General features: G+C 43.8%; 1 non-coding gene across 1 annotated transcript; it reads left to right on the top strand.

Annotated features, from left to right (window-relative positions):
• The first annotated feature begins 7,748 nt into the window (after window positions 1-7,748).
• Window positions 7,749-7,830, top strand: TRNAS-UGA (transfer RNA serine (anticodon UGA)). Its single transcript has one exon. It is a non-coding gene; the product is annotated as a tRNA-Ser (tRNA).
• Window positions 7,831-9,799: the final 1,969 nt, after the last annotated feature.

Here is a 9,799-nt window from a genome sequence, read left to right as displayed (position 1 = left end):
AAATAACTTTCCACGCTAATCCGCACAAACCATGGTTTACTAAAACTCTTAAAAGGTTAGAAAATAAAAAGAAGCGCCTGTTCCGCTCAGCAAGAGCCCATGGAACGCAAAGCGCATGGGCGAAGTACCGCGCTGCAGAAAAAGCATATCAAACTGCTATCCATGACGCCAAGCACAACGTTTTTCACCAAGACCTTCCTAATATGCTCAGCGATAACCCCAGGAAGTTTTGGCAAGCCGTTAACCCTCATCATGAACACGCGATTACCCTCAAAGATGAATCAGGCGCGGCTATGACCGACTCTGAGTGCGCTACTTTGTTCAACGCAGCGTTCTCATCCGTCTTTACTAATGAAACCGAAACACAAATTCATACATCTAATTTACTCTTTGAGCATGCTATGCCGGTAGTCGCATTTTACTCACTGGGTATTGCGTCCTTAATTAAAAACATGAAAATTTCATCTTCATCTGGTGTAGACAATATTAACTCGAAACTTCTGAAGAACACTAGTGATATTTGTGCCGAGTTCTTATGCTTACTTTTTACCCAGTCACTGTCAACAGGACAACTACCGGACGATTGGAAAACTGGAAAGGTCGTTCCAGTCTACAAATCAGGTAACAAAGATTCGCCGTTAAATTACCGACCCATTTCCCTTACTAGCGTACCCTGCAAACTAATGGAACACGTCATCTATACACATATCATAAACTTCCTCGACTCGAACAATTTTTTCCATTCGTCTCAACACGGTTTTCGGAAAGGTCTTTCCTGTGAAACGCAGCTAGCCCTATTCATTCATGATCTACATGCTAATCTCGATTCTAACCTACAGACCGACGCCATTTTTCTGGATTTTGCAAAAGCATTTGACAAGGTACCTCATAAACGCTTAATCCTAAAACTTTCCCGTTTGAACTTGCCCCCGACATAGTAAAATGGATAGCAGAATTTGACTAATCGCTCACAGTTTGTTATTGTTAACAATCAAAATTCGAATCCGCTACCAGTGACATCAGGAGTCCCTCAAGGTTCTGTACTAGGCCCCCTTCTATTCCTAATTTATATTAATGATTTACCGACCAATGTGTGCTCTAATATTCGCATGTTTGCTGACGACTGCGTTGTTTTTCGCACAGTTACTAACGCCTCCGACCCAACATACCTTCAAGATGACCTAAACCACATACAATAATGGTGCGACCGTTGGCTAATGGAACTGAACCGTCATAAATGTAAACGTTTGTCCTTCCACCGCCGCCGTAACCCGCTTGATTCCCATATGTAGTCGCTAACGTTGACCTGCAGTCCGTTTTATCATACAAATACTTAGGCGTCACGCTGTTAAACAACTTATCATGGACTACACACGTTACTAACATCATTTCCTCGGCTAATAAAACTCTCGGATTCTTACGACGTCATCTTCGCCACGCCCCACAACAGGTAAAATTACTAGCATATAAATCTCTAGTCAGGTCAAAGTTAGATTATGCATCGCCAGTTTGGAACCCTCATCAAGTTTACCTTATCAATGCGCTCGAGTTACTTCAAAACAGAGCAGCCAGATTCATTCATTCCTCCTATTCGTACGACATCAGTGTGATATCTTTAAAAGCGGAATCCAGTTTAGCGCCCCTGTCACTTCGTCGTCGTATTTCTAGCCTCTGCCTATACCATAAATTTTTCCATAGTTCGCTGCGCTGCGCTCCCTACATTGCCCCGCCAGCCGGCATATCCCACCACATTCGTCATCCTTTCCAAGTGTTTCGCCCAGGTGCCCGTACTGTTACCTGTGCCGCTTCTTTTTTCACCGTGTTTCTGTAGACTGGAACGACCTCTCCAATGACATCGCTACCATCTCATGCCCAGCCACATTCGCCGAAGCTGTTACCCACCATTATTCTTGTTCTATAGACTGTTTGTAGCCACCCCTTATGTAATACCCCCAGTGGGTCTTTAAGGTATTAAAATGAAATGAAATGAAATGAAAATATATAGTTGAGCCCCTCACGTCGTCACCCGATCTCACACGCCGCGGCCGTGAGACCGTTCGTATCAACCGCCTCAACACATACCACGACCCCGCTGTCTTGTGATGGTAAGGGCAGAAGACACAGCTACCGGGGAAGCACCAACAAAACGAGCGCTTGGTTTAGAAAAAGCTCGTCCCAAAAGAAATCACATTAACGAAATAAAATGAGGAGGGGTGCTAACAACTGACATCGATCACATCAAAAAAGCCTTTTTTCAGCATTATCAGGCGCTCTTCGCATCGCACCCGATAGATGCTATAACATAAGGAGGTGTTTCTAGCCGAAATAGCGCGTCTAGATGACGAAACAAAAGACAGATTAGAGCAAGACATAGATAGCTCAAGGGGAAGTGGAGCAAGCATTAGAGAGTTTAAACCCCGGTAAGTCGCCTGGACCGGATGGATTCAGAGCGGTTTTATATAAGGAATTCAAACATGTAATTTCCCCAATCTTGAATGTAATGTTTAATGAAGCCTTTAAAGTAAAAGCACGTCCTTCGTTCTATAGGTCGTCCTATACTGTGCTGGTTTCCAAAACGTACGACGTAGATATATGAAGACTGGTAACAGCATACCGACCAGTAGCACTCACTACCATCGGGTAAAAAATTTTCATGAAGGTTTTGGCGCGAAGGTTGCAGAGCGTCATTAATTACTTAGTTGATCGCCATCAGACCGGCGGGATTAAAGGCCGGTGTATTTTTTCCAATATTCACGTAGCGCGCAGTGTCTCAGAATGCTGTGATGACACTAATGGTCAGGTGGCTATTCTCCACATCGATTTAGAAAAGGCATTCAACTGCGCCGCCCATGAACTTTCGTTTGCAGTATAAGGCCACGTGAATGTAGGTTCTGTTATCAGCGAGGATGGGGCCCTGGCATACCGGAACTGCACGACGACATTGATGGTTAACAAGAGTTTGGGGGCCCCCATTAGCGTGGAGCTTTCGGTACGCCAGGGCTGCCCACTCAGCCCCCTTTTATTTTGTATTTACGTCGAGACGTTGAGAAAATACTGAAAAACAGGAGTCTTAATGGATTCAGTTTACAAGCAGCCGAAGTGAAGCTCTTAGCTTACGCAGATGACATTGCTGTGTGTGCGGTTGAAGAGGGAGGCATACGCGAGGCTGTTTAGTGCGTACGCGAATTCAGCCAAGTTACAGGCAGCGGGGTTAATTGGTCCAAGTGCCTTGGGCTTTGGCACGGAAGGTGGCCATCTGCGCCTGAACGGTCCGCCAGTGTCCCTTGGACGACGATACCAGATAAGTACTTGGGCGTTCCGCTCGATGCTTACCGAGACAGTGAACAGTATTGGAAAGGACAAGTCAAAGAGGTGCGGGATAGAGCGGATAAGTGGAAAAGAACAACTTTGCCGATTTTCGCGAGCCACTGTTTGCAACTTGTTCTTTATCAGCAGGCTCTGGTACGTAATGCAGGTGTTGCACTGTTCACGGTTAAGTATTCAAAAGATACACCGAATTTTCGCCGTCTTCATCTGGTCGTCTGAATGGGAGCGCTGCAACCGGACCAACCTGTTCCGGCGGGTAAAAGACGGCGGGCTGGGACTGGGCCATTTGTTTTTGAGACAGCTGGTCAATCGTTTTTTGTTTCTTCGGGACACAAGAGACCCGTTTTTGCGTACCGTATGCCAAGTTAGGCTGCGGCGTCTGGTGCCGGAGTACGTAGTCGGAACTGCACAGGCATACGGTAGGATCAGTGGTCTTTACCACGATATCGTAGCGAGTGTAATGTTCCTTTCCGCGCAGTTTCCAAGAGAATTTGTGACGACTGTGAAACGGAAGAAACTGTACCGGGATTTGTGCGATATAGTTTCCCAGTGCCCTTGTATAGGGCCTTGTACCGTGGAGGCCCAGGCAGAGATGCTCTAAAGAGAGTTAAAAAAATGCAGGTGCCGCCAGGAACAGAAAACTTACTTTTTAAGCTGCACACCCAAAACCTTACCGGTAAAAAAAAAATTTTAGAGGGAAAGTGATTGTTTTTACCCTGGGGATATCACTGTTGTGATTTGCAGAAAACCGGAAACAACAGAACACGTTTTTTTACACTGTTTGGAAGGGGTTAATCTTTGGGATGTATTGCAGCGAACCCTAAAGAAAGAATTTCTACTAGACTCGTATGGCATCCTGTACTTATGGGTTGAAAATGAGGATTGGGTGCCTTTTGACTTATTAATGCTGACAGGCCTCCAATGTACATGGCGCTCCAGAATGGTAGGCTGTCATTGTGACAGAGACGCAGGACCTGCCAGAATTTACTTTCGAGAAAGTATGGAGCGGTTTCTGGCCATTCAGATAGCCGCTGCGGAGCCTCCGGTGTGGCTCTCAAGACGAGAGCCGCTCTGTATTTTGCGTGAATTTTAATTTGACGAAGCAAGGTTCATGCTGACTGACCACGAGTCGTATGTACATAGCGTTTATCGTGTTTTTTTTATTGTTTATTTTGTTGAAGTTTCTGTGTCAAAGCTAGGCAATAAAGAAAAAGAAAGCAGTCATGGCCGAGTGGTTAAGGCGATGGACTTGAAATCCATTGGGGTCTCCCTGCACAGGTTCGAATGCTGTAGCTGCGTGTCCTGGCTGATGGGCTCACATCTTTTATATACATACAGGTCATATCTGCAAAAAGAGATTACAAATGCACTGTTCAGTTGAATTCAATTTATTTCGAATTTCTTTTAGAGAAAATACAAAACACTTTTTGGGTCCATAGCCAACGGCTAGTTCGGGTTCAAGAACACAAAATATGTAAAAACAATTTCAAAAACTGCGGACTTATACAGAATAGCGTAAGCGTAATGCAAGATTAAAAGCAAAGCAGTCTAAATAACAGTCGTAGATAACATTCGGCGAGACAAAAAAGAAAGAAAATAGCTTTGAAAACATGACATGCAAAGAGAACTCTCAGATATCGAGTTTCAGTACAAACTAACGTGTTACACACAAAGTACATAATAACAGAAAACTATGACGAAAAAAGAATTTCAAGGTAAATCAATTATTTCAGTGAAGTATTTTTTAAACATACAGCAAGATTGTGTGAGTTTTTCAGAGAAATGGGTATCGCGTTCCAGATTTTTACCCCGGCAGACTGCACTAAACGCTCACCATATAAGTTGCGGATGGGAGGGAGGTTGAAATTGCCGAAGGAGAGGTTTCTAATGGACCGAAGCGGGGGATGAAGTATTGATGCATGAAAAGGGCGGTTGTGTCTTACTATGTTGTGAACACATACAGAAATTTTTAATCGGTACAATAAATCAAATGGAAGAATCACTGACTTGCAGAATAATGGATTGCTGTGCTCAAAATGATTAGACTTGTTTATTATTCTTAATGCACGTTTTTGAGGGCGGATAATAGGGTCTAAATACATATGGTAAGTTCCTCCCCATGGTTAGACACAGTATGATAGATGGCCTTCAATGAAGGCAAAATAAAGCATACGTAATATAGACATGTCAAATAATTCTTTAAACTGATCAAGCGCATGACATCCGGACGCCAACCTCCTGCAGACTGCCTCAATTTGGTCTGCCAGTGTAAGTGGCTGTCAAATGTGACACCTAGATATTTAAATGAAAACGTGTGTTCTATTGGTGCATTATTTAGTAAGATTCTGACATCAGTTGGGTCAATTACTTTCCTTCTTGAATGAATTATCAGGTATTTAGTTTTTTTCGTATTTATTGTCAGCTAATGAGCTGAGAACCATTGTGCTATGTTATAGACTTCTTGATTCCCTTTTTCATCTAGCTCTTTCATTGTATCTGCCGTTATTATTAAACATATATCATCGCCGTACATCAGCAGTTTTGAACAGACGATAAATGACGGTAAGTCATTAACTTGAGACAGAAATGGTAGTATCGCTGCGACAAGACGTACACAAGAAAGACACAGGACATGCGCTATCCTGTGTCTTTAGCGCATGCCCTGTGTCTTTCTTGTGTACGTCTTGTTGCAGCGCTATTACCATTTCTGCCTCAAATAATGCACCATCTATCCCAAATTGACGTTCTTCTAAGTCATTAACGTATAAGGAAAACAACGGACCAAGTACGGATCCCTGCGGAACTCCAGTCTAAAGCATGTGCAGTGAGGATGTAGGAATTCATCACCACAACTTGTTGACGGTCATGGATATAACTAGTGAGTAGTTCGGAAATATTATGGCGAAATACATAGTGTTTTAGTTTTATCAGTATAGAATGATCAACTGTGTCGAATGCTTTTTTTAAATCCAAAAATATTACTCGAACTAGCATGCCATTGGGCAAAGCCGTGTTGATTTTCTGGGTAAGTGAAAGAACTGCTGTGGAAGTTGAATAGTGTGGCCTGAAAGCTTGTTGTGGTCTGAGGATACCGTATTTATCTAAAAATTTCTTGAATATGTTTTAAAGAATTTTTTCAAAAATGTTAATTGTGCTAAGAAGCGATATTGGCCTGTAGCAATTTGCGTCGTTCCGGTCACCGTCCTTATATAGTGGTACTACCTTCGCTGTTTTCAGTACAGACGGATACTTGGAAGCATTAATAGAATGGTTAGAAAGCGAGCACAAGACGCGACCAAGGATGTCAAAATTTTCTATCACAGCCCTGTTGGTTATGCCGTCCAAACCTGTCGCTTTATTCGTCGGCATTGTTGAAACAACAGTCTGTATTTCTTCTAGTTCAATTGGAAACATAACAAAACTATTAGGGATCATAGACTCAAGATCCATTTTTTCATTTCAGTCCTATAGGTTCTGCGCTAGGAGTGGGTCCATAGAGGCGAAAGTTGAGTTGAAGGTTTCCACTGTACCCATATCTACTGTTTCAGGGAGTATATGCGATGCCTGCTTGCTACCCACAATGTCTTTGAAAGTGTCCCAGAGTATTTTTGAGGTTCCATTTGCCCTCTCAACGCGGTCCCTATAAAATTACCTTTTACGAGCCCTCATCATCGTTACGGACTTGTTAATCATCGCCTTAAATTGACGCAAGTAAAAATCGTTCTCTTTCTTATGCTTCCATTTATTATACCAGTAGTACTTTCTTTTTAAGCCTTCAAGAATGGGCTTATTCATCCAGGGGCAAATTGGTATGCTGCGAGAGCGAACTTTGATCGTTTCAGTACTGTTTGATATCACACCTGCAAGAAAATTGATAGTTTAAAAATTCGATGTGAAAATTCTCGTGATAAATCTCCTAAAAATTAACCGATAAAAGATTGTCACGCAATAGTTGGTAGTTTATATTACGTAGGGTAGTGAGAAAAATAGTTTTCTGCTTTTGACAAATTATCTATGTTCACAAATATCGGAAGGCGGTCAGACAAGGGGTCGTCGAAAACATCAGCAATAATACCTACGGTGAAATTAACGAGATTATAATCAATTAATGTTGCTAATATGCTCGTAACACGAGTAGGCGTGTTGATAATGTTTGGAAAGGAAAAACACTTGAGCAAATACGCGTATTCGCTGTGTGTTACATTGTTCATATCAATGTTCATATCTGCCACAATAAGAATTCGTTGTTTTGGTTTGCGTGTCAAAAAGGATAAAATTCCTTCAAATTTATCAAGAAAAAAAGCTTGGCAAGAATTGGCAGGCCGTTAAACGACACCAACTATGAGAAGGGGTTCTAAATGAATAAAGAAGGCTTCAATAAAAGAAGTGCTACATGTGACATCATGCAAGCGAAGATGTCCGCAGTCGTGGCCGAGTGGTTAAGGCGATGGACTTGAAATCCATTGGGGTCTCCCTGCACAGGTTCGAATCCTGTCGGCTGCGTGTCCTGGTTGATGGGCTCACATTTTTTATTCAGTGCTCATGATCAACGCTCTGCAGAATATCTAAAATTTCGTACCCCTGAAACTGCGTTTCTGTCCCCAACAGATAAGCATGAGATTCAAAGTCACTTCGCAACCCTTCGTAATAGCAGGTCTCGTGATATAGATGGCTTCCAGGTGCAACCCTTTAAATATGTCATTGATATTATCAGCCAAGTATTAGAGTACATATTCAATATCTGCCTAGAAAAAGGAGTATTTCCAAAGCGGATGCAAATGGCTAGGGTTTCTGTTATCTTTAAAAGCGGTGACAGAAACGACCTCTCTAACTATCGTCCAATATCGATACTTCCCGTCTTCTCAAGATGTCTAGAAAAGGTGATGTTTAAACGTATTGCTAGCTTTAGTAAAAAACACAACCTAATAACTACATGTCAGCATGGTTTCAGAGAAGGCAGGTCGACAGAGAGCGCCCTTCCTGTGCAGAAAGAATTAATACTGGAATCATTTGAAAAGAGGGAGCTTGTCCTGGGCATTTTCGTTGATTTTTCAAAAGCGTTCGACCGGATCAACTATGAGACTTTAATAGCCAAGCTAGACATATACGGTTTTCGGGGCGTCTTTCTTCAGTTAATCCGATCTTACTTAACCTTCCGTTGTTAGCAGGTCAAGATTGACAATCAGCTTTCCGATATACAGCCTCTACGAGCTGGTGTTCCTCAAGGCAGCATATTGGGTCCACTGCTATTTAATCTTTACATAAATGATATTACTAGTCTAGATAACCAATGCACATTTATAATGTATGCTGATGACACCAGCCTATTTTTTAAATCAACTAATGTATATGATCTCTTTGGGCAGGCGAATCAGTGTTTGCTTTCCCTCCATGAATGGACAGCCATTAACTCCTTGGAAATGAATACCAAAAAAACAAAAGCAATGCTTTTCCGTCCCAGAAATAGGATCATTGATTTCCTGGGATATTCGCTGTGGCTAGGTTCGGTAAAAATTGAGCTTCTCTCGGAATTTAAAAGTCTTAGAAATGCACTGTTGCGAAGACGTCAGCAGCCGTGGCCGAGGATTCTGCTTCCGGCCACGCCAGTTTACGGACGCAGGATGCAGGGCTCCGTTGGAGCGGCTTTCAGCGCCCGTGTCTGGCCGCGGTAACAGTTATGCTGAACAAGAAAGTATGTATCAGGTTGTTTTACCAGGGCTGCCTACAGGGCGTTACGTTTTGAATACAGTTTTTTTGCACGCGGATATCTCGGCCCGCCCGTATCGGGTGGAAGATTTCCGGGACGCGTTGGCTCAGCATTCTTTGCTCCCGGACGTTATCGCCCTGCGGGCGTATCGCATATGAACAATGTCTGGGCCGTCACATTTAAAGAAGCCGAAACAGTAAAGAAGATTGCCAGCATCGGTGAACTTCGTGTGAAAGAACGGCGCTGCCTGGTGATTGACACTGCGAACCAGGACGTGCGTTTGAAGCTGCACTGGCTGCTCTACAACGTGCCTAACGAGGACGTGCGTGTCGCCTTCGCGCCGTACGGAAAAGTCTCTGAAGTGGCCCGAGAGCGCTGGCGAGTACAAGGCGTGTCGGAAAAGGGCTCAACCACCAGACTCATCACACTGAAGTTAAAAGTTGGCGTGAAGCTTGACGACTTGCCGCATCAGCTCAACGTCGGCGGGGAGCTAGCGCTGGTTGTCGTCCCGGGCAGGCCTCCGTTGTGCCTCCGCTGTCGAGGTACAGGCCATATCCGCAAAGCGTGTCGGGTCCCTCGGTGCGGTGCCTGCCGACGGTTCGGGCACGAAGACGGCCAGTGTGCTCGCAGTTACGCGAGCATTGCCGGTCCCTTGAACAGTGAAAACTCATCTGATTTGCTGATGGACGAGGCGGATGCAGAGGAGGCAGCCAGGGCAACTGGCCAAGTTTTAGCTCAAAAGGCACCTTCGCTGACGCCTCTATC

The sequence above is a fragment of the Amblyomma mixtum genome, chromosome 5 (genome assembly GCF_055824585.1).
Source record: "Amblyomma mixtum isolate Tamu chromosome 5, ASM5582458v1, whole genome shotgun sequence".
NCBI classification, from domain to species: domain Eukaryota; kingdom Metazoa; phylum Arthropoda; class Arachnida; order Ixodida; family Ixodidae; genus Amblyomma; species Amblyomma mixtum.
Note: the sequence above shows the minus strand (reverse complement) of the source record. Positions and strands in the feature narration are given on the sequence as shown.